Raw genomic sequence first — 27,257 nt, 5'->3', positions numbered from 1 at the left:
AAATAAAAACTGTATTTGGCACTACAGACAAGGACTTGGATTAGACAAACTATTCCTGCTGGAATCTAGAGCTGGTCTTATGCCAGGAAACTTTCAAGGGTAGGGTCTCCTTGTATTTATGCCAAGGCTTTTCCTTTCCATGTCACCCATATTTTGGTGGGCCTATGCAAACAATAATTGGCCACTCTAACACGTTTTTACCTTTGCTCCTTTGACTCTAAACCTTAAAAAAAACCGACTTAAACTTTTGAGGTTAACATAAACTAATATGCATATGCATGGAAATGTAAAAAAATACTATGCCTTCAATGTTTAAGGAGTTACACAAATATCATGGCTTTAAATTGCTTTGTGTGCCACTAAGAAATGTTATAATGTAAATCTAGAGAGTTGAGAGACAAAGTAATTGTACATGGGTTCTGTTTTATTTCTTCTTAATGTTCCTTAACTGTATGTTCAAAATTAAGGTGTTAGCAATGGGATTTCTTCTGAGAACTCTGTTTATTGGTGATTGTTCTTCCACAGTAACTTTACCTTGTCCTCTTTCTTTGCATCATTGTTCTCATAATTAAAAAAGAAAGAAAAGAAAGGAAGGAAGGAAGGAAGGAAGGAAGGAAGGAAGGAAGGAAGAAAGAAAGAAAGAAAGAAAGAAAGGAAGGAAGGAAGGAAGGAAGAAGGAAGGAAGGAAGGAAGGAAGGAAATAGGAAGGAAGGAAGGAAGGAAGGAAGGAAGGAAGGAAGGAAGGAAGGAAAGGAAGGAAGGAAGGAAGAAAGGAAGGAATGGAAGGAAGGAAGGAAGAAAGGAAGAAAGAAAGAAAGAAAGAAAGAAAGAAAGAAAGAAAGAAAGAAAGAAAGAAAAGAAAGAAAGAAAGAAAGAAAGAAAGAAAGAAAGAAAGAAAGAAAGAAAGAAAGAAAGAAAGAAAGAAGAAAGAAAAGAAAGAAAGAAAGAAAGGAAGAAGGAAAGGAAGGAAGGAAGGAAGGAAGGAAGGAAGGAAGGAAGGAAGGAAGGAAGGAAGGAAGAAAGGAAGAAAGGAAGAAAGGAAGAAAGGAAGAAAGAATGGAAGAAAGAGAGAAAGAGAGAACGAAAGAAAGAAAGGAAGAAAGAAGAAAGAAAGAAAGAAAGAGAAAGAAAGAAAGAAAGAAAGAAAGAAGAAAGAAAGAATGAAAGAAAGAAAATGAAAGAGAGAAAGAGAGAACGAAAGAAGGAAAGAAAGGGAAGAAAGACAGAGAAAGAAAGAAAGAAAGAAAGAAAGAAAGGAAAGAAAGAAAGAAGAAGAAAGAAAGAAAGAAAGAAAAGAAAGAAAGAAAGAAAGAAAGAAAGAAAGAAAGAAAGAAAGAAAGAAAGAAAGAAAGAAAGAAAGAAAGAAAAGAAAGAAAGAAAGAAAGAAAGAAAAGAAAAGAGAAAAGAAACCACCCCTGGCAAGGCTGGGGGGACCAGGTGTGGGATGCTGGGAATTGAATCGGGTTTCTCAGGGTCAGTCATTTGCAAGGCAAATGCCCCTACCTCTGTGCTATCTCCCGTGGCCCCACATTACTGCCTTTTCTTATGCAAGTATTTTTTGGGGGGAGGGAGGAATCAGACATTCACCCATACCCGGTGATACTCAAACTCAAGGATTACTTAATCTAGGATGGCTCTGAGAAACCATATATTGTGCCAGGGATTAAATCGGGGTTTAAACTTCCTTGCAAAGTGAGCACATGAACCCCTTATACCCTCACTCTCCCACCTTCTCTTGCAATACAGAGGCTCTTAACAAGGCAGAAAATGGCAACTTCGACATCTGCTCTCCATGTTCCACTGCAGCAGACAACATACTTTTAGTTGGACCCCACCCAACTTTTAGGTGGACCCCACCCCACCCACTCCCCAACTCAGACTCATAATTGCCCATCAGGCATCACACATCAACTAAAACAAACATGTGATACCCTGTTAAGAGTTCCATCATGGTTGGCTTTTAATCATGAATGTACATGATGATAGCAAAAGTCTAAGCACCAATGATGAAGGAGGCATGCGAGAGTAGAGAAGGGCAAGGCACAATCTTGGGAACTCTTGTTTCCAGAGGCTTCTAGAATTTAGGAAGACGAGCCTACTGATGTGTTAGCTTGATCTGTTTGTTGATGGTCATCTCTGTCACTCCCTCCCAGGGCAACATGTTAATCTTACCTGATGGTAAAACCAGCCCATTTCTAGGAGGGGTCTATGGAAGGTAACAAAGGGGTTGTGGGGGGATGAGGGAGATTCAGGGAGAGATTCAGCAGAAGAGTCAGCAAGAAGTGGCAGGGGGAGTTGGCATAATGGAGGGATAAGAGACGGATTTAAGTGCAGGGCTGCTTATGAAGCCTGCTTAAAAGGTTTAGCCTAGACGCCACACTTGATGGCTAGGACCTTGAATAAAGCTGATGTCTCCTGAATCTGATTACCTGTGGATCATTTCCTCACCGCTACCCTGAACCCGCAGATCCGCTGGCTGGAAGGGGGTGCAGGTGCCTGGCTTAGCTGAGAAAGTCTCATCATCAATCAACACCATCCAGGACTATATAATTAATATGAATTCTATAATCTCCTTGAGGGCAAGAAACAACTCCTCTTCCAATAGAAGCAGAGATTTGAGCACTTAGCCTCAACATGTACTAAGGTAATATCTTAACACACACACACACACACACACACACAATGGCACAAACAGAGCCACAATCTCTGGGCTGCATTTCTAAGAATTGGGTGCTCCCTGTCTCTCTCCCAAGGAGTCCACTGAGCAGCTACAATACCCAGATCCCATTTCCCCTCCCCTGGATGGCATTAGAATTAAGCTCTCCTTCTAACCAGCTTTCCCATTCCATTTTGACAGCTCAGGCCAACACAGATGGCAGTGGGACTACGTGCCCTCTGTGGGACTGATTAAAATGGCGTTTCGCCTTCACGAGACTTCTGGGGTCCTGCACGTGTGACATCTGTCAAACTATTCTTTTTGAATTCTTTTCTTATGCCGGTTGGTTCAGGAAGTAGTAGCTAAATGTTCCTTGACTGAAAAGTTAAAAAAATGAGCCAACATTTCAATAAGGCAGGAACTGAGCAGGTCTGAAACCAAGTGCTTTCATTTTTGACAAGAAAGCAGTCGTTCCTTGTCTGCTCTAGTAGCAGTATATGGCTAACATTTCCTGATCTCCCCATTATCAAAGAAAGTTCCTTCCACCAGTTCTCTAGTAGTCCTGAATTAACACAACAGGCAGCCCTGGGCAACAGCAGGCATGCAGCAATCTCCCATTTCAGATGTTTCTCTGAATTACAGTGCAAGACAGATGGAGAAAGAATGAAGGTGTGCCCTTCACATAGGATAATGGCATCACTTATGTCCAGTTTACAAGAACCACCAGCACCAGCTATAGAGCTTTTTAGTATTTTTGTTTTGGGTCAGACCCAAAAACATGGGATAGTGGGATCGAACCTGGGTCCATCCCAGGTCGGCAGTGTGCAAGGTAAATGCCCTACCACTATGCTATCACTTTGATGGAAAAAAATAATGCTTTGGGGGGGGGTGGTTTTTGAGTCACACCTGGCTGTGCTCAGGGGTTACTCCTGACTCTGCACTCAGAAATCGCTTCTGGCAGGCTTGGGGGTCTATATGGAATGCTAGGAATTGAACGTGGGTTCATCCAGGGTCAGCCGCGAGCAAGGCAAAATGCTCTGCCGTTGTGCTATCTCTCTGGCTCCTACAGAGGTTTTTGAGAGTGATGGCACACCACACCCATCTGACAGGAGTGCCTTCTAATCTCCTGTGCCTTGCTAATCAATGCCTGCCTATCTCCTCTGGGGTTCTGTTTGGTTCTGCCTGTCACTTCACCCTACCCAGATCTCTGCTTGGTGTCGCCTGTGCACCTGAGACTGAGCCAGCTGAAAATGGTCTGGGAGTCAGAGGCACAATCAAGGCTGCTAACTGTCCAGGAGTAGTACTGTGGACAAGAGCCAGGGGTTAGCCTGTGGCTCTGCCCGTTATTGACTGTATGAACACAAGCTCTGGCTCTAAGAGATGCAGTCGCAGCATCAAATGAAAACAAGAATATGTCCCACCCACATGTGTTGTGGAGTATCGAGGAGGGAACACACATTAAAACAGGAAGCAGGGGGCCGGTGGTAGCACAGCAGTAGGGTGTTTACCTTGAACATGGCTGACTCAGGACAGACCTGGGTTTGATCCCTGGCATCCCATATGGTCCTCCAAGCCAGGAATAATTTCTGAGTACAGAGCCAGGAGTAATCCCTGAATGCTGCTGAGTGTGGCCTCAAAACTAAAATTAAATAAAATAATTGAAAACAAAACAGGAGGCAGACCTATTTACCCACAGTGTGAAAGATCAGGCATAGGAGCGGGGTTCAGGAGCTCCTGCAGTGCTCTGCACCATAGAACAATCAGGGGGGTGGGCAGAGCAAAATATAATAGGTAGATTGCTTGCCTTGCGTACAGCTGACCTGAGTTCAATTCCTGGTACCCTATATATTATCTCAAGCACTGTCAGGAGCAACTGGTTATTGTGGATAGTGCCAGGAATAAGTCCTGGGCATCACAGGATGTGGCCCCAGCAAAAATCACCCTTTGGGGAAAATAGTCCTGGCTCATAGTACCTTTTCCCCAACAAATGCTCTGAGATCACAGGACCAGAGATCCTTTCTGAACACCTTTATGAATCAAAGTTTAAAAATGAACATAGAGGGGTTGGAGCAATGGTGCAGTGGTAGGGCATTTGCCTTGCACACGGCTGACCCAGGACTGACCAAGGTTCAATTCGCCAGCATCCCATATGGTCTTCCCAAGCCAGGAGTGATTTCTGAATGCATAGCCAGGAGTAATCCCTGAGTGTCACTAGGTGTGGCCCCAAAACTTAAAAAAAAAAAAGAACATAGAGTATAACTGAAATATAGCATTCAATTCATTTATTTGAAAGACTGAGAACTCTGTGTCTGTCATTCAAAGAGCAAATCTCATTGGTTGGTGTGAAAACAAGTATGCTGAGCAGACCCACTGGCAGAGTAAACCAGTGTCATTTGCATTGATCTGTTCCTCTTATTCAACCCCCTCCCTCACCTCTCACCACCCTCCAAATTTGGGCCCTGCACAGGCTTTCCACAAGTCATGTCCCAACACAAAGGAGGAAACTATTGCTTCCAAAACCTGTTACCAGAGGATTCTATTTGACAAGTTGGCTAGAATAAGTCAATTGTCTCTACCGACTTTCTTTTTTCAAGTGAAGTTTAATTATTTATTACCTGCCTTGCCTGCAAAAGAACTTAGGCAGCAGAAACAGAAATATGGGAAGTAGATGTAAAAGAGGAAAGTATATAAAAGATGGCCATGATCTCTCTGTTAAGTCAGGGAAGAATATCCCGGGCACACCAGGTCAGGAAGAGTATGAATATAATTCCATAGCTGGCAAGATCTCTTACTAAGGGCCAGAGCGATGGCGCATGGGTAGGGCTTTTGCCTTGCATGCGGCTGACCCAGGATGGACCTGGTTCGATCCCCCGGCATCTCATATGGTCCCCCAAGCCAGGAGCGATTTCTGAGCGCATAGCGAGGAGTAACCCCTGAGCCTCACCAGGTGTGGCCCAAAATGGAAAATAAATAAATTTTAAAAAAAGATATCTTGCTAAGCCACCACCCAAGCAGATGTCCCCCGTGTGGGGCTGTTCTGAGTAGGATCATGCTCTTCCTCTCTCAGCTGTCTGAGCTTATTCTCATTCACACGACATCAATGACTAGAAACTCAGATGCAATGCTTCCATTTTAAGCACAGAAGAATAAGGTGGCAAAAGGAAAGAAATCAATGAGAAAAATGAAAATGAAACAGGAAAAGAGCATTACAAAGATGTACATGGTGACATATCTCCACCGGAAGATATCTTCATTAGAGGTCTGTGATTTCTAGTTGCTTATGTGAAAAGAAATCAGAGTAGTGATGTCTCCTCATCTTTTGAATGAAATTGTTTCTCAGCACAAATAAAAAATTTCTCCAAAAGAGCTGCAGAAAATAATCAGCTGACATTGTGAACTAGCACCAATTACAGGAAGGTAATTTTATTTGTAATATTTGTCTGAATTCCTGGAATTTATACCGCAATGGAGACGAGTAGGTTTTTTTTTAAGTGGAATACATGTAAAATTAATTTACGATTCATATTCAGCCATTTTTGGAAAAGCAAATAAGAGGGAAAAGAATTCAATTAAGATGTGTGCAACTTCACCAAATTCATACTTCATGGCACATACATGTTTGGAAGTAATCAAATCAACAATTTCTATTGTTGATAACCAAGATAAAAACCAAAGTTTCTGGGGCTGGAGAATTACAATGGGTAAGGCAGACACTGTGTCTAGCCAACTTCAGTTTGATACCTGGAATTTCATATGGCCTCCCAAGCCCACCAGGAGTAACCCCTGAACATCGCCAGGTGCCCCCCCCCGCCCGAAAAAAAATCAAAACCAAAAAGTATTAAACCGAGCTTTAGTCACAATAGACACATCAGAGAAAAAAAACACCCACTCTCTTATGTACTGTCTCATAAATCCCAAATCTGCATAGCCACAAACACCTGACCTAAAGGGGGACTCTAAATGCCCCTGCCAGCAAAGTCACATGTCCAAAGACACCAACCCAAAAATGAGAAGAGGACCCACAAAGGGCCAAGGTTGGAGATGCGCCCTGAAACTGGCTTCTACAGAAGAATTCTCGGGTCAAGGACAGACCCCAACAAAGATGGCAGTTACCTAAGGGAGCACATGGGGAGCAAAGGAAAGGGGGGACTAAGACATAAGGAGGGAGGACACCTAAGTCTCTAGTAAGGAACTGAGGCAGAAGGAGATGGTGAGAACCCCCAGTTCCACAGGAAGGTGCTGAGTCCCAGATCCAGAATGCCTCCACTACAAGGTGATCCAGAGACCTTCAAGCCAGCATTCCCCACTCTTCCCCCACCAAGTCCCTGATGAATCTTTTTCTTTCCTGCATCACTTGTGTGCTACTGATTAGTCTCCCAGTCTTGTGTTATGGTTCCCATTGATGCAATTTTCATCTATACCTCGCTTGAAATGTCCTCTGGATGATCCCCAGTTAAAAATCACTCTACCAGCCCAATGCTTCTGAAATTGTCCCCTGCTCCAGGGTCATGGCTAGTTATCAAAGGGAAATATTGAAATACAGCAAAGATGAGAATATCCCCTTAGAGGTAGGAAAGGAATAGCATCTGATACCCACAACCTGGAAGAGAGGCCAGTGCCTCGCCAGCAAGATCAGCCTCCAGGACTTTGAGTTATTCCTGATGGACAAGGGGAGTGACTCATTAAACTCCTGGATGGGTCAGAATGCAATGTGATCCAGGGGGCCAGAAAAGAGCAGAACAGGTAGGGCAGCACAGGAGGTACTATCCAAGATGGCAGACCAAGGTGGGTCCCCTACAGACCTTTGCTTAGGTGATGTTCTAAAGTATGCCTGGAGGAATAGGACAGAGTGGAACATTTGTTCTTTGCACAGAGACATAAGAAAGAGAAGGGTTCCTCAGATCTCTTTGTTCTATGAAAATAAGGGGTCTGTTAGGACAGAAGCCTCCGTAGTCAGGAAACCCTCTATACTATAGTCTATAGCTTTGCTTGCAGGATATCTGCACTCAAGCATGAAGTTTATTCTTTACAGAGAAGAAAACTCCGCATAGAGCACTCTTCTCAGGATGCACAGGGTAGAGCTAATAAACATGTTCAAACTCTGCTTCTGCCCCTGACCTGCTGCAGCCCTAGAAAGCATTGAAATTTTCAGGCAGTGGCTCCCTCAGCCTCTCAAGGGGGTCACTGCCAACAATGTAGGGGTGTTAGTGGTGAAGGATACCAAAGGAGGGAAAAGCCTGGCACTCATTACAGTGGTTGGTGCTGTCTTGGTGGTCATAATATTATCCAGAAATTAAAAAGGGAGTGCTTGCTAGTTAATGGCAGGAGAGTTCTGGGAAATTCAGAAATCATCTAACAGTTTCCCTTAACATGTCACAACACCAAGACCCATATCAACTAAGTCCCATGACCTCTATGCCTGAGAAAAAGAAGGAGGAGGAGGAGGAGAAAGAGAAGGAAGAAGAGAAGGAGGAGGAAGAAGAGGAGGATGAGAAGCAAGAGGAGGAGGAAAAGGAGGAGGAGGAAAAGGAACAGGAGGGGAAGGAGAAGGAGGAGGAGGTTAAGGAGGAGGAAGAGGAAAAAGAGAAGGAGGAAAAAGAGGAGGAAAAGGAGGAGGAGAAAGAAGAGGAGGAAGAAGAGGAGGAAGAGAAAGAAGAGGAAGAGAAGGAGTAGGAAGAGGAAGAGGAGGAAGAAGAGAAGGAGAAGGAAGAAGAGGAGGAGGAAGAAGAAGAAAAGGAGGAGAAGGAAGAAGAGGAGGAGGAAGAAGAAGAAGAGGAGCAGGAGGAGAAAAACAACAACAACAACAACCAAGAAATAGCACTGAGGCATAGAAAACAGGACAAGTTATAAATACGCACGTACCCTACAATCGCAACCAATGGTGTCCTGTTTAGTTAGCTGATAGCTCAGAACCCCATTGATCCTGCTGATACATGCAGAAGCAGATGCCCATCTAATGTTTTCATAATCGCTAAGATCAGTCATCATTTTAATAATGACTTGCGTGAGGAAAGGCAATGGGCCTGATCACAACAACCTCAATTCCAACTTCATTAGCACCATGACCAACTGAGAGCATAACACTTGAACCCTACACTTCATAAACGGGTCTCCCCAGAGAACTGTCAGGCTACTTATCCTCTATCCGCTGTGTTTCAAAGCTGCTTTAAAATAGCAGAGTTCGCCCTCTAGAGTCACTCCCCTAGGAATTTAGTGCTCAAGCAAATGCATATCATTAGAAGAACTTGGAGACATCTGAGCATGAAAAACCAAGAAATCCTAAACAGCTAAATAGATGCTATTTCCTAAATATCTAGGTTCATTATTTATAAAACATCCTGGTGAGTTAGGATAAAACGGAGCAAACAAATACAGGTTTTCCTTTAATTACAGCAATGTGGGTGAATCAGATCTCAAACGTCTGGAAATTACTACTTTCGAGAACTTGTGATTCTCCTCAAATGCCAAACTTAAAAAAAAAAAATCCAAATTCAGACAAAGAGTTCAACTAACATCAGTCCTTACTTATTTGCGGGCCCAGACACAAAAGAGAGGTACAAGAGGAACATTTGCCTGCCAGACACATGAGAGAAAGCCAGCAGAGAGGTAAGGCAGGGCTCATGCTTAATGCAAAAAAAGGTAAAAAAGTTGGACCATGAAATACAAGTGGCCTCATTGTCTCAGTGGGGCCTCCATAACTTGCTACTCACTTTGAAAATAATCAGAAATCCATGAACTCAAGAAACATTGGTATCTACTTGGGTAGCTTCTGGCCTCCACATCTCCTAAACTGAGTCAGCAGTTCAGGGCCCAGCTCTACTACCCCGGGCAAGTGCTCCACCCATCCAAGTCACAGTTTCCTGATCACTAAAGGCATTTTCAAAGAAATGAAAGGAATCATATGTGATGCGCAGAGCAGCGTTTGCATAGTTAAGTGACAGCATAGTAAGTGACAGCGTGACATCCCCATCCTGGGAAGTAAGGGGAGATGGCCATGAATTGGCCTCTTTTCCATCATCACAAACACTCTCTGAATTGATTTCCTGTTCCCCAACTGCTCGGATGAACTGTCTTTTCTGGGAAAAAGATAATAACTAATGTCCATGCCATCCTGAACTCACATGACATGGGGGCTGATTTCTAGAAAGCTCACACATTTTGTTCCCAACAATTGAGTCATGTGCTTCGCCAGAATTAGTCCCGTATGTTCCCAAGTGTGTATCAAAGAGATTTGTTACCATGAACACCCAAATGAATCAAATTCTCTTTCCTATGGTAGATAAGAGTGCAAAAAAGGAGTTGTTTTCCCCATAAAAACAAGACCAAGTCCTTTGAAAGTAAGGGGTGAAGGAATGTTGCTAAAAGTTTATTGTGGAAATTCGATATGGTCAAGATGACAGCAGAAGATAACAGAAAAGCCATAAGCCTTTCGAAGTGCTTTTCTAAATATGTGGCTTTCTTCACATATTTTCATTCGCATGCATTTCTCCAAATTCTTATTCTGCGGCTGAAAATCGCAGGCACATTATACGTATTGTTTATACAATTTAAAAAGTGGACACGTTGACCAGTAGATTAGGAATATTCAAAAAAATGTAAAATGAGCCTTTGGCTTTACTCCAAAAAACCGACAAATCAATGTCCAGCTCTATACTCTCAGTTTAAATAATCTGTAAAGTCTGACTGACTTTCGAGATGTGAGCAGGAGGGCAGAGCAACTAAGGATTCATTTTGTCCTTGGTCCCCATCCAAGGCATTTGACGATGATCCCCACAAGTTTATTTGTAGAATCTGCAGGACACAGTGAAAATGTACTGTCAGCAGTGAACATGCATTTAAAAGATATTGTAATTCTTTTATGACAACTTGTCAATGTACTCGTTGGGTTCCAATTACCACTACCTATGAAGTTGTCAATGTACTCGATGGGTTCCAATTACCACTACCTATGAAGTTGGGCTGGATGCCAGCACCCTTCCCTTTTTTTTTACTTTTGTTTTTGGGTCACACCCGGCAGCACTCAGGGGTTACTCCTGGCTCTATGCTCAGAAATCGCTCCTGGCAGGTTTGGGGGACCATCGGGGATGCTGGGATTCGAACCACCGACCTTCTGTGTGTAAGGCAAATGCCTTACCTCCATGCTATCTCTCCGGGCCCTCCAGCATCCTTTCTAAATTTGAATAACATGTTATTTCCCCTTAGTGCAGCTGATGTACAGTGTGTGTGTGTGTGTGTGTGTGTGTGTGTGTGTGTGTGTGTGTGTGTGTGTGTGTGTGTGTGTGTGTAAAGAGAGGGGAGAATAAAAACACAATTGCATACATGTGTGCTGGTAGTATTACGTACTGAGAAGGGGGAGGTAGGCAAGGAAGAGAAAAGCGTAAGAAAGAGAAAAGTTTTGGACAAGGAAGACCTGCTCCCTTGTTGTGTATGTAAATATTTTGGGGGATTACTATGTTGCTCACCAATATTTACATTGGTGAGCAATATTTACAATATTTACATACACAACACTCCCTGTCAGATATGGAAAAGAAGCACTACAGATCCTGATGGAGATCCACAATGGGTTAGTTTTCCTCAGAAAACCATTTAGTTGTCCAGTGCCAACTCCTGACCTTGTCCTTAACTTCCTTTAAATTGTCAAGAACTTATTCATTCCATATTTTGTTCTATGTTTGGTAGACAGTTCCCGAGCATCTGCTGTGTGAAGTCAAGAAGGGAAATGGGATTCTCACTGGAGAATCTGAGTAGATTTCTATAAGAATGATCATAAGAAGACCAAAGTAACCTTAATGTCCTAGTTACTGATCAGCTGAAAACATGAGTTAGTTAAAAGGCAACAGGCAAACCAGTGTTTCCTTCTTGGATTGAATGCCAATACCAATCAATAACAACTCAAACGTTGTGCCTCTCACAAGACCAGGTGCTGACAAATCATGCCAACGGTCAACTTTGCTCCCCTGACCAGATTTTGGTAACTATAGTTGTCTTGCAGACTATCCATACTCACTCATATACAGGCTATCTAGTGTTCTTTTTCACTCCCACTGCAGAGCTAAGCTGCTGTGACAGAAACCACATGGCTTCCTCCGCGCAAAGCCCAAACTAATTGCTATCTCGTTCCCTTCAGTGTTGGCTGACCCCTGGCTCTGGCCCTGGGTGCCCACGAGACAGAAAGAAGGCAGCTAGCCATCAGTCCTCTGCCAGAAGGAGAGAACAAGAACACAAGTGATTATCTTGCTTGTTCCTTTCTCTAAGATAAATGGTGTCATTTCTTTTTTTCTTAATAGCTAAGATATATGTAGAATACTAGCAAGCATCTTTTGCAAACACAAAACACCTTTTGAAACAGGTTCTGATGTCCTCCTTTACCAATTCCTGTGAAAACACACCAATGCTATATTTACAGTGACCACCATGGCTTCTAAGATCACAGGCCCTCTTGGGTCTGAGAAGCAGAGGCCCACACTCTAATCTGCAGACACAAGAGAGAGTACTGATCGGGGAACTTGGGGAGGGGGTATAAAAGACCTTGAAGGACCTGATTCCTCATTATTCTTAAAGAATCTTTCAGTTTTTACTCTGTATTTAACCAAAGTTCCAACAAGACTATAAAAAACTCATAGCCACTGTGAAAATGAGTTAAAATAATAGTTTCTACAAAATACTTTAAGTGCCGTGCTATTCATCCTTCAGAATTGGGTTAGGGAAGTACTATAATTTGGCCTGTCAGCACTGAGCAAGACAGCAGACCCAGAAAGGCGTATGTTGATGCTGGAAGGTTTGGAGGAGGGGGAGAGGAGAAGAGCCGGAAATAAGGCTTCACATCTGTCCTTCCACAAAAAGTTGTCCTCAGCCTCGGACCAAGCGCATCATTACAGAATACCAACACTGCGAATAAATAAATAAATAACGACTAGCCCAAAGGCACAGACAGCGAAAGACACAAGTTCCTCACTGGGCTTCTGACACAATGCAGAAGGAGGGATGACAGGGAGGGTTGGTAGGACTGGGAGAAAACCCTCCCTTTTGTACTTCATAAGGAGTTAAAAAGTGTTTCTGGTTCTGCAGGTGTTACAGGGCAGGGCTCCCAGCTAAATAAGTACTGACTACCCCATTTTCTTTTATTTCTGGGGAGGATGTTTGGGGTGACAGGGATTAGTCCTGTTAGGGCTCAGGGGAACCTGTGTGATTCTTGAAATAGAACCGGATTCAGCTCCATGCAAGGCAAGCACCCTACCCCTGTATTATTTCTCTGACTCGGATACTCATTTTATTTTATTTTATTTTATTTTATTTATTTTTGTTTGTTTGGTTTTGGTTTTTGGGTCACACCCGGTGGCACTCAGAGGTTACTCCAGGCTGTCTGCTCAGAAATCGTTCCTGGCACGCTCGAACCATATGGGATGCTGAGGATCAAACCCAGGTCTGTCTCAGGTCAGCCACATGCAAGGTAAATGCCCTATCACTGTGCTATCACTCTACCCCTAAGATACTCCATTTTCTAAAGAAATTTCTAAGAGAAAAGGTTTCATAACATCTCTCTATCTCAGCCAGTTCTCTACAACTAGCCATTTCTCCTTCCTTCCCTCCCTGACTATAATAATCTAAGAAGCCCTGAGGATGGAACACAAGTTACCAGGCTGTCATCCTTGGGAAGAGCGCAGGGCTGGGAAGGAGCCCCTTCCTGAATCCAAGTCCAAGTCTGGAACTCAAGAAAACTGAAGTGGTCCAGATCTCAAAGAAGGAAAAGCAGCCCAGCCTCTGAGTGTCCCTGCCATCTTCAGCCCCAACTCTATTTCCCTAAGGGGACAACAAAGTGGCTGCAGGAATTGCTATTGCCCAAAGACCTTTGGGCCTGAACAGGACCTGTGAGCTTCCTGTGAGCTAAATGGGTACAGGTGTGAGCTATCATGGGAGCTCACCCAAGTGGACTGGACGACCTGAGAAATCACCAGGCCCAAATAATCAAAAAGGCATTTGTGGGGGCTGGAACAATAGTACAACAGGCAGTGTGCCTTGCATGTAGCCAACCTGGATTCAATTCCCAGCATCCCAAATGGTCTCCCCAACCCTACCAGGAGTGATTCCGGAGCACAAAGACAAGAATAAGTCCTGAACACTGCCAGGTATAGCCCCACAGCAAAACAAACCCCCCCAAAAGGCATTTGTGGGCTAGGAAAACTGCTTTGGGGTCAAGGGTGCACAGGGGCCAGTGTTTCCTTCCAACACCTCAAAATCCCTCCAAGCACTGCCAGGTAGTCCCGGGGGGTCACTGAGCACCACAGGGATGGCCCTGGGAACCCACACTACTGAAGCAGCCCCACAACCTAAATAGAGCTACATCTTGGCACAAACACCAAACCATTTAGCCCAGCTAAGTAATACCAGGAGTGACCTATAGGCCCCCCTGAACTCTGCCTTTCCCCCTCATACAAAGATGTGGCTTTGACCGACATGGAAGAGTTGGCACTGACAGGATGCAGAGACAGCAGAAGGAAAAGAAATGAGCGGATAGGCTCCTTTCCCAGTATGGCCTGAGGCAAGCCCTAAATCAGCTGCTGACATGGAGGTTTAATAACTGAATGTCTGAGGAGCCAGAGCTTTCCCAGTGAGGTGGTGGAGAACAGGGAGGGAGGCCACAGCACAGAGTGTGGGGACAGTGAACAACCAACTAATCCATGCCAGGCCTCAACCCAGGAGACAGATGGATGAATACATGAAGGCTGAGAGGGAACCTCAGTGTCCTAAGCCAACACAGATGTTCAGCTGTGAGGCCTCTCCATGGTGATGCCTACAGACTGTTGAGTTTGAGTTAAGAACCCCTCAGGGGCCATGGCACCTCTTGGGGCCTTTTCTCAGAGTCTTCTGGTGCTCTCACTGCTCCACTCAACCTTCCCTTTCCCATCCAACATCTCCTGGTTGTTACAACCACATATGTGTGGTCTGGCCCACCAGGTATTGGTGCTCTGAGCTGTCTCTGAGCGGTCTCTGTAGGAGGAATTTAATGTCAGGTCCTTCTCAGCAATATTATACCATTGGTTCCCGGTTTTTTCACTCACTGAGAGAAGACTATGGAAGCCAAGTGGCAGTCAACCTTCCTCCCTGTACCTGCTCACCCCAAGTTTGTAGATTTGCTTGCCTGGTTCCTCTTCCAGGTCAAGCAATTCCACGTCTCAAACACAAGTTCTTTCTGCACTGAGTATCCTGAACTCTCCTAAGAGTCTACTGCCTGAATCACACATCACTTCATGAGAGACCCTACCTGATGTGTTACAAATTCAAATGGATTTGGAGGTCAACAGAATCTGCAAATCAGGAGATTATAGGGTTAGTTTTTGGTTTTGGTTTTGGTTTTGGTTTGGGCCACTCCCCAGCAGTGCTCAGGGTTATTTATTGCTCTGAGCTCAAAATTACTCCTAGCTTGGGTGAACCATATGGGATGCCAGGAATCGAACCCAGGTCAGTGGCGTGCAAGGCAAATGCCCTGCCTACTGTGCTATTGCTCCAGCCCCAGGAGATTATCATTTTAACAATTCCCTTTCAGCTCTACCTAAATACAAATCCTATATAGTCGATGAACAAATGAACCTTCCTTAAGTCAATGATATGAGAAATGGAGGCACAAACCGGGAGGGAGTACATGCCTGGGGATGAGCAGGGCACCTTCAGTGAACACTTATAAAGTTCAGAAGGTTAAGCTGTGACTAGGGACCTCAGTGAATTGAACCACCTAATCTGCAGCAAAAACACAATCTTCGTGTGTTGGAATGGTGGGTTCTTGGTTAAGGTCATAGTTAACTTTCAGGAGGAAAGTTTCTCTTGCAGTTCTGGAGAGAGGCTTTGGGGTCCATTTCCCTAGCATCACTCTGGTTACCTGGTCCCACCCAGTTACACTCTCTGCCTTCTGGGGCACTGAGCCAGAATCTCAAGATCCAAAAATACATGAAACATGGATTTTTCACTTCTTACTGCACTGAACGTGTTATTCCCTTGTCCTGAGCTCAGCTGATGGTCACCACCCATTCAGAGACAAGTTGAGACCTCGCAACTCAGTCTGAGAGCAACGAGTGAAGCCACCACAAAATGCCTTTCTCTTTTAATCATCTCTTCCAACATTTCCTTATAAAAAGTCACTGGGGGTGGGAGATGGTGTCATGGCTATAGTGTCTGCCTAGCAATGATGCTATGAGTCCGATCCCCAATGCCAACACATATTTTGGGTTCCATCATGACGGCTCTGCTACTTATGTCTGAAGGCTTCTTTGACTGAGACCCTCGACCCCACGTATGTAAATAAGCACCAAAACTGAAGAACGTAGCTCTCAGCTAGCACATGTATGCACACACAGCAAACTCTGACAAGAGCGGTAAGCAGAATGCAGAAGGAGTACCACTAAGATGGTGTGGTACCCCCCAATGAAAACCACCAAGTAGGTATTCAACCATTGATCATTTCAACAAGCACATCATAAAGGAAGGAGGTAGATTAACTGACCCATTTTCTTATACACACACCCTTCTGCCACTGGTACAATTTCACTACCCGCAGGTGTTGATTACAATACAAAATATAAAGTATGGAGTCCATGTGTTGAGTGAGGCCTCCTTCGGCACAGTGCCTCTAGTCCCTTCTGCCGGTGGGTCTGACCATGCAGGATAATGGCGGAGAAATAATTCACAAGCAGTCAGTTAAAGTTTCATTGGAATCAGCTCCCTTTATTTTCTCACAGCTTTCTCTGCCATGAACCTCTGCACCATGTCTGCCTAACTCAGGACTTTCTCTCAGGAGCACTGTCTGTCTCTCTTGCTGCTGCTCTGGCTCTCTGCCTCTTGCTGCTCCTCCTTTTCTTCCCGCCCAGTCACTCTTTTATTCTATTAGTCAAAATAGCCAACTCATCCCAGGTGTGGGTGAGTCTCATCATCCAGGTGGGATTAACATCTCCAAAGGAAGTTTAGGTAAGGACCCTGAGGGAAGGGACGCCTTACACACAAGATGCTTCTGAGTTTCTTTAGACTTTCTCCGTGTAGCAATTTTCCACAATGTTTATTACCCTGGACACTCCCTGGACAGGTACAGTCTCTGAGGAACTCATTGTCCTGCAAAGAAATTCTAGGGCTAGAGCTAGAAGCTCTCAAAAGTCACTAGAGAGAGAGGTGCATGGTACTATCAAAGACGCGATGCCCAGGAGAGACATGCTGGAGCTGGGCAGTGCCTCTGTGGTGGTCCCTGCTGAGGAGGTGCCACGGGGAGGGTGGTGAAGGCCAAATTAGTTCCTACAGCTGGGTTGGAGCTGGCAGAGACGAGGAAAGGAAAGCCTCCCCAAGACTGGAAGAAAACTCCCCCACTGCACAAGGGAATGGAATGGAACTAGAAGAGGGAACCAGAGAACCCAGACTGACCCAGAAGGATCTGGGTTCAGTTAGTTCCTTTTTGTTTTTATTATCATGTTAAGACTTAAGGAGTCAATGAGCTGATTTGCCTTTCTTCTCCTTTGCCTTGCCTAGACTTAGAGCATAGATCAGTTAAAAAATGAGGTTCACTGCAAATAAAAATGAAAACAATGTCGCTTTGACTTCCTTCCAGGAAAACACACACACACACACACACACACACACACACATAAAATAAAAGGAATGAGGGTTGATCTAATCTCTGTCCTCAGTTCACTCTACAATTATCTACAGTGGTTTGTTAACTTCCCCCTCTCCAGTCAAAGGCTTGTGGAACAGAACTGCTTTCACTAAACGCTTTGGGTATTTTAGATAAATTATATTTTAGATAAAGGGCAAAAAGTTAAAAGGAGAAGCAGCCATCTCAGATCCCGTTCACCAAAGCCATCATCACAAGGCAGGGGGAAATATGTGACCTGTTGGTCCTTTATTTACAACTCTGTAAATAAACAACACCTTTATTTTAGCCAGGGAGTAGATTTTTAAATGATCCGGTGAGCTCTGGGTTTTTGTTCTCCAAATTAATAGCCAGTGAAAGAAACAATTCACAAGCTCCAGGGCACAGAGAAGTGCACACCTCTGGGCTGGACGCAGCAGGCAGGGAGACAATCACAGCACTGCTAAGAAAAAGAGCTCTAAGGCAGTTCTGTGACAAGGCATAAGTTAGAGGTGGAAGGATCCTGAGAAGTGATAAATAGCTGTAATGCAGAGGCTTGGTGGTGGGTTCTAATGGGATTCTGAAGATAATCAAAACTGCACCCAGTAACTATGAGTTACCCATAGCAGTCATCCTTTACCTCATCACTTCAGCTGTGTCTCCTACATGAGCATGTTTATTCTTTTTTTTTTTTTTTTTTTTTTTAATTTTTTTTTTATTTAAACACCTTGATTACATACATGATTGTGTTTGGGTTTCAGTCATAAAAGGAACACCACCCATCACCAGTGCAACATTCCCATCACCCAAGTCCCAAATCACCCTCCTCCCCACCCAACCCCCGCCTGTACCCTAAACAGGCTCTACATTTCCCTCATACATTCTCAATATTAGGACAGTTCAAAATGTAGTTATTTCTCTAACTAAACTCATCACTCTTTGTGGTGAGCTTCCTGAGGTGAGCTGGAACTTCCAGCTCTTTTCTCTTTTGTGTCTGAAAATTATTATTACAAGGGTGTCTTTCATTTTTCTTAAAACCCATAGATGAGTGAGACCATTCTGCGTTTTTTTCTCTCTCTCTGACTTATTTCACTCAGCATAATAGATTCCATGTACATCCATGTATAGGAAAATTTCATGACTTCATCTCTCCTGACAGCTGCATAATATTCCATTGTGTATATGTACCACAGTTTCTTTAGCCATTCATCTGTTGAAGGGCATCTTGGTTGTTTCCAGAGTCTTGCTATGGTAAATAGAGCTGCAATGAATATAGGTGTAAGGAAGGGGTTTTTGTATTGTATTTTTGTGTTCCTAGGGTATATTCCTAGGAGTGGTATAGCTGGATCGTATGGGAGCTCGATTTCCAGTTTTTGGAGGAATCTCCATATCGCTTTCCATAAAGGTTGAACTAGACAGCATTCCCACCAGCAGTGGATAAGAGTTCCTTTCTCTCCACATCCCCGCCAACACTGTTTATTCTCATTCTTTGTGATGTGTGCCATTCTCTGGGGTGTGAGGTGGTATCTCATCGTTGTTTTGATTTGCATCTCCCTGATGATTAGTGATGTGGAACATTTTTTCATGTGTCTTTTGGCCATGCGTATTTCTTCTTTGTCAAAGTGTCTGTTCATTTCTTCTCCCCATTTTTTGATGGGGTTAGATGTTTTTTTCTTGTAAAGTTCTGTCAGTGCCTTGTATATTTTGGAGATTAGCCCCTTATCTGATGGGTATTGGGTGAATAGTTTCTCCCACTCAGTGGGTGGCTCTTGTATCCTGGGCACTATTTCCTTTGAGGTGCAGAAGCTTCTCAGCTTAATATATTCCCATCTGTTAATCTCTGCTTTCACTTGCTTGGAGAGTGCAGTTTCCTCCTTGAAGATGCCTGTAATGTCCTGTAGTGTTTTGCCTATGTGCTGTTCTATATATCTTATGGTTTTGGGGCTGATATCGAGGTCTTTAATCCATTTGGATTTTACCTTTGTACATGATGTTAGCTGGGGGTCTAAGTTTAATTTTTTGCAAGTGGCTATCCAATTGTGCCAACACCACTTGTTGAAGAGGCTTTCCCTGCTCCATTTAGGATTTCCTGCTCCTTTATCAAAAATTAGATGGTTGTATCTCTGGGGAACATTTTCTGAGTATTCAAGCCTATTCCACTGATCTGAGGACCTATCCTTATTCCAATACCATGCTGTTTTGATAACTGTTGCTTTGTAGTACAGTTTAAAGTTGGGAAAAGTAATTCCTCCCATATTCTTTTTCCCAATGATTGCTTTAGCTATTCGAGGGTGTTTATTGTTCCAAATGAATTTCAAAAGTGTCTGATCCACTTCTTTGAAGAATGTCATGGGTATCTTTAGAGGGATGGCATTAAATCTGTATAATGCCTTGGGGAGTATTGACATTTTGATGATGTTAATCCTGCCAATCCATGAGCAGGGTATGTGTTTCCATTTCCGTGTGTCCTCTCTTATTTCTTGGAGCAGAGTTTTATAGTTTTCTTTGTATAGGTCCTTCACATATTTAGTCAAGTTGATTCCAAGATATTTGAGTTTGTGTGGTACTATTGTGAATGGGGTTGTTTTCTTAATGTCCATTTCTTCTTTATTACTGTTGGTGTATAGAAAGGCCATTGATTTTTGTGTGTTAATTTTGTAGCCTGCCACCTTGCTATATGAGTCTATTGTTTCTAGAAGCTTTTTGATAGAGTCTTTAGGGTTTTCTAAGTAGAGTATCATGTCATCTGCAAACAGTGAGAGCTTGACTTCTTCCTTTCCTATCTGGATTCCCTTGATATCCTTTTCTTGCCTAATCGCTATAGCAAGTACTTCCAGTGCTATGTTGAATAGGAGTGGTGAGAGAGGACAGCCTTGTCTTGTGCCAGAATTTAGAGGGAAGGCTTTCAGTTTTTCTCCATTGAGGATAATATTTGCCACTGGCTTGTGGTAGATGGCCTTCACTATATTGAGAAAGGTTCCCTCCATTCCCATCTTGCTGAGAGTTTTGATCAAGAATGGGTGTTGGACCTTATCAAATGCTTTCTCTGCATCTATTGATATGATCATGTGGTTTTTATTTTTCTTGTTATTGATGTTGTGTATTATGTTGATAGATTTACGGATGTTAAACCAGCCTTGCATTCCTGGGATGAAACCTACTTGATCGTAGTGGATGATCTTCTTAATGAGGCATTGAATCCTATTTGCCAGGATTTTGTTGAGGATCTTTGCATCTGCATTCATCAGTGATATTGGTCTGTAATTTTCTTTTTTGGTAGCGTCTCTGTCTGGTTTAGGTATCAAGGTGATGTTGGCTTCATAAAAGCTATTTGGAAGTGTTTCTGTTTGTTCAATTTCATGAAAGAGTCTTGCCAAGATTGGCAGTAGTTCCTCTTGGAAAGTTTGATAGAATTCATTAGTGAATCCATCTGGACCTGGGCTTTTGTTTTTCGGCAGACATTTGATTACTGTTTTAATTTCATCAATGGTGATGGGGGTGTTTAGATATGCTACATCCTCTTCCTTCAACCGTGGAAGATTATAAGAGTCCAAGAATTTATCCATTTCTTCCAGGTTCTCATTTTTAGTGGCGTAGAGTTTTTCAAAGTAGTTTCTGATTACCCTTTGAATCTCTGTCATATCAGTAGTGATCTCTCCTTTTTCATTCCTGATACGAGTTATCAAGTTTCTCTCTCTCTCTTTCTTTGTTAGGTTTGCCAGTGGTCTATCAATCTTGTTTATTTTTTCAAAGAACCAACTTCTGCTTTCGTTGATCTTTCGGATTGTTTTTTGAGTTTCCACTTCGTTGATTTCTGCTCTCAGCTTTGTTATTTCCTTCTGTCTTCCTGTTCTTGGGTCCTTTTGTTGAGCATTTTCTAGTTCTATTAGCTGTGTCATTAAGCTACTCAGGTAAGCTCCTTCTTCCTTCCTGATGTGTGCTTGCAAAGCTATAAATTTTCCTCTCAGTACTGCTTTTGCTGTGTCCCATAAGTTCTGAGAGTTTGTGTCTTTATTGTCATTTGTTTCCAGGAACCTTTTGATTTCCTCCTTGATTTCATCTCGGACCCACTGGTTATTGAGCATGAGGCTGTTTAACTTCCAGGTGTTAAAGTGTTTCTTCTGAGTCCCTTTGGAGTTCACAAATAATTTCAGAGCCTTGTGGTCAGCGAAGGTAGTCTGCAAAATTTCTATCCTCTTGATCTTATGGAGGTATGTTTTATGTGCCAGCATGTAGTCTATCCTGGAGAATGTCCCATGTACATTGGAGAAGAATGTGTATCCAGGTTTCTGGGGATGGAGTGTCCTATATATATCCACTAGGCCTCTTTCTTCCATTTCTCTCCTCAGGTCTAGTATATTCTTGTTGGGTTTCAGTCTGGTTGACCTGTCCAGTGTTGACAAAGCCGTGTTTAGGTCCCCCACAATTATTGTGCTGTTGTTGATATTATTTTTCAGATTTGTCAGCAGTTGTATTAAATATTTTGCTGGCCCCTCATTCGGTGCATATATGTTTAGGAGAGTGAATTCTTCCTGCTCTACGTACCCCTTGATTAATATAAAATGTCCGTCTTTGTCCCTTACAACCTTCCTGAGTATAAAGTTTGCATTATCTGATATTAGTATGGCCACTCCAGCTTTTTTATGGGTGTTGTTTGCTTGGATAACTTTTCTCCAGCCTTTTATTTTGAGTCTATGTTTGTTCTGACTATTCAGGTGCGTTTCTTGTAGGCAGCAGAAGGTTGGATTGAGTTTTTTGATCCATTTAGCCACTCTGTGTCTCTTAACTGGTGCATTTAGTCCATTGACGTTGAGAGAAAGAATTGTCCTGGGATTTAACGCCATCTTTATTTCAACATTTGGTGTGTCTTTTGGGTAGTCTTGTCTTAGATTAGGTCTTTCAGTTTTTCTCTTAAGACTGGTTTTGTGTCTGTGAAGTTTCTGAGCTGTTTTTTGTCTGTGAAACCATGTATTCTTCCATCAAACCGGAAAGTGAGTTTTGCTGGGTATAGTATTCTGGGTGAAGCATTCATTTCATTCAGTCTTGTCACAATATCCCACCACTGTTTTCTGGCATTGAGCGTTTCTGGTGACAGGTCTGCTGTAAATCTCAGGGAAGCTTGCTTGAACATGATTTCCCCTTTTGATCTTGCTGTTTTCAGAATTCTGTCTCTATCTGTGGGATTTGTCATTGTGACTAGGATGTGTCTTGGGGTGGTTTTTCTGGGGTCTCTTTTGGTTGGTACTCTTCGGGCATGCAGGATTTGATCACATATATTCTTTAGCTCTGGAAGTTTCTCTTTAATGATGTTCTTGACCATTGATTCTTCCTGGAAATTTTCTTCCTGGGTCTCTGGGACTCCAATGATTCTTAAGTTGTTTCTGTTGATCTTATCATAGACTTCTATTTTCGTCTGTTCCCATTCTTTGACTAATTTTTCCATTGTCTGCTCATTTGCTTTAAGTTTTTTGTCCAATCTCTCCTGCTGTATGGAATTGTTATGTATCTCATCTTCCACAGCACCAAGTCTATTCTCAGCTTCTGATACCCTGTCCCAGAGCTTATCCATTTTGTCATTCACTTCGTTTACTGAGTTTTTCAGGCCTGTTAGTTGACATGTTATTTCAGTTTGGAGTTTTGTCATTTCTGCCTTCATATTTTCTTGGTTCTTATTAGTGTTCTGTTCAACTCGATCCATGGTTTCTTGGAGTCTGTTGAGCACCTTCCATATTGCTAGTCTAAAGTCCTTATCTGAGAGGTTGATTAGTTGTTCAGTCATTATCTGGTCCTCAGAATTGTCATCTTCATTCTCTATGTCTGATGCTGGCCTGCGCTGTTTCCCCATTGTCACATTTGTATTGTGGGTTTTTCTACGTGTTGTAGTGGTATTCATTGTCTATATGATGTAGGCAGCACACTCCTCTGGCTCCTCCCTTTCTGGATGGGCTGACTTGCCTCTAAGGGAGGGGAGTCCTCCGTGGATGAAGCCTCACACTGGGTCAAATCTTAGGCCCGAGCATGCAACAGAGAAGACAGTCCAGAGAGAAATGTTTGCTTCTGTGATATAGCGCCGTTCTTAGTGTGATTTTTCCTTCTTGTTGCAATGGAGTTCTTTCCTTAGAAAGAGTGCACGGCCGCGTAGCGAAGCGGAGCAGCCGTGCTCCTCTGAGCCTCTTTTTGCCCCACTCGCAAGAGTTTCACGCAAGAGGGCAGTAGACAGACATAGACAGGTCACACTCACAGTCTTTCACAGCTGAGCCCCACTGGGCCGGTGTACTTTCGCGGATTTTCCCCGCCTGGTGTCACACACAGGGAGCCAGCTTTTGCAAAGGATAGCCGGTTTTTATGCTCTGAAGTCCCTCCCTGAAAATGGCGTCTGGGCGAGCGAGGTTTCTGGAGGCTCTTTTTGCCCCACTCGCAAGAGTTTCACGCAAGAGGACAGTAGACAGACATAGACAGGTCACACTCACAGTCTTTCACAGCTGAGCCCCACTGGGCCGGTGTACTTTCGCGGATTTTCCCCGCCTGGTGTCACACACAGGGAGCCAGCTTTTGCAAAGGATAGCCGGTTTTTATGCTCTGAAGTCCCTCCCTGAAAATGGCGTCTGGGCGAGCGAGGTTTCTGGAGGCTCTTTTTGCCCCACTCGCAAGAGTTTCACGCAAGAGGACAGTAGACAGACATAGACAGGTCACACTCACAGTCTTTCACAGCTGAGCCCCACTGGGCCGGTGTACTTTCGCGGATTTTCCCCGCCTGGTGTCACACACAGGGAGCCAGCTTTTGCAAAGGATAGCCGGCTTTTATGCTCTGAAGTCCCTCCCTGAAAAATGGGGGAGTCTCCTCTTAATGAGTGTAATCCCCCTTCTCAGTGTTTCTTAGTGTGGTAAAAAGTAATTAATGCATTAAATGTGGAGTACCCATACTCTAGTGAAAGAGATTGTACATAAATCCAATTTCCCATAAAGTTTCAAGGTTAGCATCTGGAACTTCTAGAAAACTCTTAGGAAGATCCGAAAACTAAACACAGACAGCTTGGCCCTCAGGCATTAAGGGTCGAGCATGTTTATTCTAATGTTTAATGCAAACAATTTTGAATGCAGAGAAAAGTTGAAAACTTTATAGAGAAACCCCTATATGGCCACAAGGCTACAATGAAGACTTGACTATGAATTCTTTATTAAGGATAAATAGCCCACCTAGCCACCTTGCTGCTTATCATAAGGCGTCTTATTTTAAGATACAATTCAAAATATGCACTCTTTAGGCTGAGGATGGAATTGGAACAGGAAGCTGTCTTGGATATGAGAGGCCCTAAGTTTTGTTTTGTTTTGTTTTTGTTTTTGTTTTTTTTGGGTCACACCCGGCGGTGCTCAGGGGTTACTCCTGGCTGTCTGCTCAGAAATAGCTCCTGGCAGGCACGGGGAACCATATGGGACACCGGGATTTGAACCAACCACCTTTGGTCCTGGATCGGCCGTTTGCAAGGCAAATGCCGTTGTGCTATCTCTTCGGGCCCTGGGCCCTAAGTTTGATTCCCAGAAACACACACACACACACACACACACACACACACACACACACACACATATACACACCACCACCACCACCACCTCCAACAACAACACTAATCAAAATAAGGGCCAAAGAGATAGGACAATGGGTAAGGTGAGTGGCTTGTATGCAGGTGACTTGATTTTGATCCCCAGCACCCGATATGGTCCCAACAGTAGCGATCCCTAAATTCAAAGTCAGGAGAAAGCCCTGAGCACTAGCACATATGGCTTCTCCCAAAAAAAAACCAAACAAGCAAACAAACAAAATAGGTGGGCTTCCGTATATTTTATCACTAATATCTAGAGTTCAATATTTGGTTGTTTTTCTTTAAAGCCAACTTTACACATGGAGAAATGTATAAATCCCAAGTGTTCTAATGAATGAATTTTGAAAACTGCTCGCCCCCCTCCAAATACAGAGCACTTCCCTCACGTCTAAAAGCGCCTACACTTCTTCCCATTTATTCCTCATCCCTCCTTCTCTAGAGTAAAAAATTGACTTTTCCACTAAACTTGTTCTGCTTATCTGGGAATGTACGCATCCAGTAGTTACAGTTCCTTCTTTCCGACATTAATTTGATCAGCAATAGCAACTGTTTGCTGCTGAGTAGTATTCCATGAGTAAGAAAATACCACAGCATATTTATCCATACTCCTATTAAGGGACACTCAGCTACAGAGCCTCTGGGATATTTCTCCTATCATGAATACGAGCCACTATAACCATTTGTGTCCGGCCAATTCTTTGTGGCTGTGTGTTTTTACTTCTCTTGGGTAAATCTTGGAATGAATCTATTGGTCATTCATCTTGTATGCAGCTGCTAAAGCCCTTTCATTATGTCTGCTCCATGGCACCATGCTCTCAATGGTGTCCATGGACCCCTGGCAATGCCATCCTCACAGACATTTAGCTGCAGACCCTTAACCCATCTTTGTCTCTCCACTGTGGCATTGCGTACCATCATAAATTTAATTTGCATTTGTCTAATAAACAACACATCACAATCCTTTCAAATTTCCTTTTACGGACCTTCTGGTCCCTGGTATTGATTTGGGGCCACACCTGGCAATGCTCAGGGGTTACTCCAGGCTCTGTGCTCAGGAATCACACCTGGTAAGCTTGAAAGACCATATGGGATGCCAGAGATTGAAGCCAGCTTAGGAACATGCAAAGAAACCCTGACCTACTGCTGTATTATCCTTCTATGCATTTTCTTTAAATAGAAATGTTTGTCATATTGGTGGCGGTAAATGCACACTGTTGAGGTTGTTGTATGACTATTACTCAATAATGAACACATTTATTTGTGGAAAAAAAACTGCATTATGAACAGCCTTGTAATCACGATGTTTTTTAAAAAAGAAATGTTTGTCTTGTATTATTGAATTAATTACTGCTTTTTGCCTCCTAGATGTAAATCTTTTATGGGGAATAGGCCCTGCCAATATTTTCCTTTCAATTACAAACCAGCTTAATTTTCTTCTATTCATTTTTTTTATTTTCTAATTAATTTTTTTTCATTCCTACCCCTGATTTTTGTTGTCATTTTTCTTGTTTTAGCAATGACTAAGGATCACAGACTCTTGGCTGTGGTACTGGGCTTATCTTGGTTGTAGTGTTCACTGGGAGGATGGGGTCACAGCACTTACACAGGTGTCCATCCATTGGGAGAATTGGACACTTTAGTCATCTTGCTCACATCCGTGCTCTGGGGCCCTGCTTGAGGCATGTGGCAGCAAGGAAATTGAACTCACAGCCTCATGCTTGCAAGAGAGGAGTTTCTGCCAACAAGCAATCTCTAGGCCCCTTCTTCCTTCTTTTCTCAGCCCCCTCTTCATTTGTTTTGTTTTGTTTTGGGGCCACACTCGGCAACACTCAGGTGTTACTCCTGGCTCTGCACTCAGAAATTGTTCCTGGCAGGCTCGAGGGATCATATAAGATGTCGGGCATCGAAACCAGGTCCCTCATAGGTGTGTCCCGGTTGGCTGCATGCAAGGCAAAAGCCTAACTGCTGTGCTATCACTCTGGCCCCTCCTCTTCATTTTTCTTTCCTCATCTTTTCATGAGCAAATCTTCCATTATGATAAAATATAAATTTTTTTTTTTTTGGTTTTTGGGCCACACCCGGCGGTGCTCAGGGGTTTCTCCTGGCTGTCTGCTCAGAAATAGCTCCTGGCAGGCACGGGGGACCATATGGGACGCCGTAATTCGAACCAACCACCTTTGGTCCTGGATCGGCTGCTTGCAAGGCAAACGCCACTATGCTATCTCTCCGGCCCCAATTTTTTTCTTTTTTGATTACTGCTTTCCATGCCTGTCTTAGTAACACTATTGCCCAGGTTACCTATTTTTTTTTTTCACACAAGTGATGCTGAAGAATTCTCCTCACTCTGCTCTTGGGGCACCTGTGAATGCCACCCTCTGTCTTCTTCAAC

General features: G+C 43.4%; 1 protein-coding gene across 1 annotated transcript in view; it reads right to left on the bottom strand.

Annotated features, from left to right (window-relative positions):
* Positions 1-27,257, bottom strand: part of CACNA1D (calcium voltage-gated channel subunit alpha1 D) — a 378,619-nt gene that overhangs the window by 187,789 nt on the left and 163,573 nt on the right. The window lies entirely within an intron of this gene.

Source organism: Suncus etruscus, chromosome 7, assembly GCF_024139225.1.
Source record: "Suncus etruscus isolate mSunEtr1 chromosome 7, mSunEtr1.pri.cur, whole genome shotgun sequence".
Classification (NCBI taxonomy): domain Eukaryota; kingdom Metazoa; phylum Chordata; class Mammalia; order Eulipotyphla; family Soricidae; genus Suncus; species Suncus etruscus.
The sequence above is the reverse complement of the archived record's forward strand: the minus strand, read 5'-3'. Positions and strand labels throughout refer to the sequence as shown.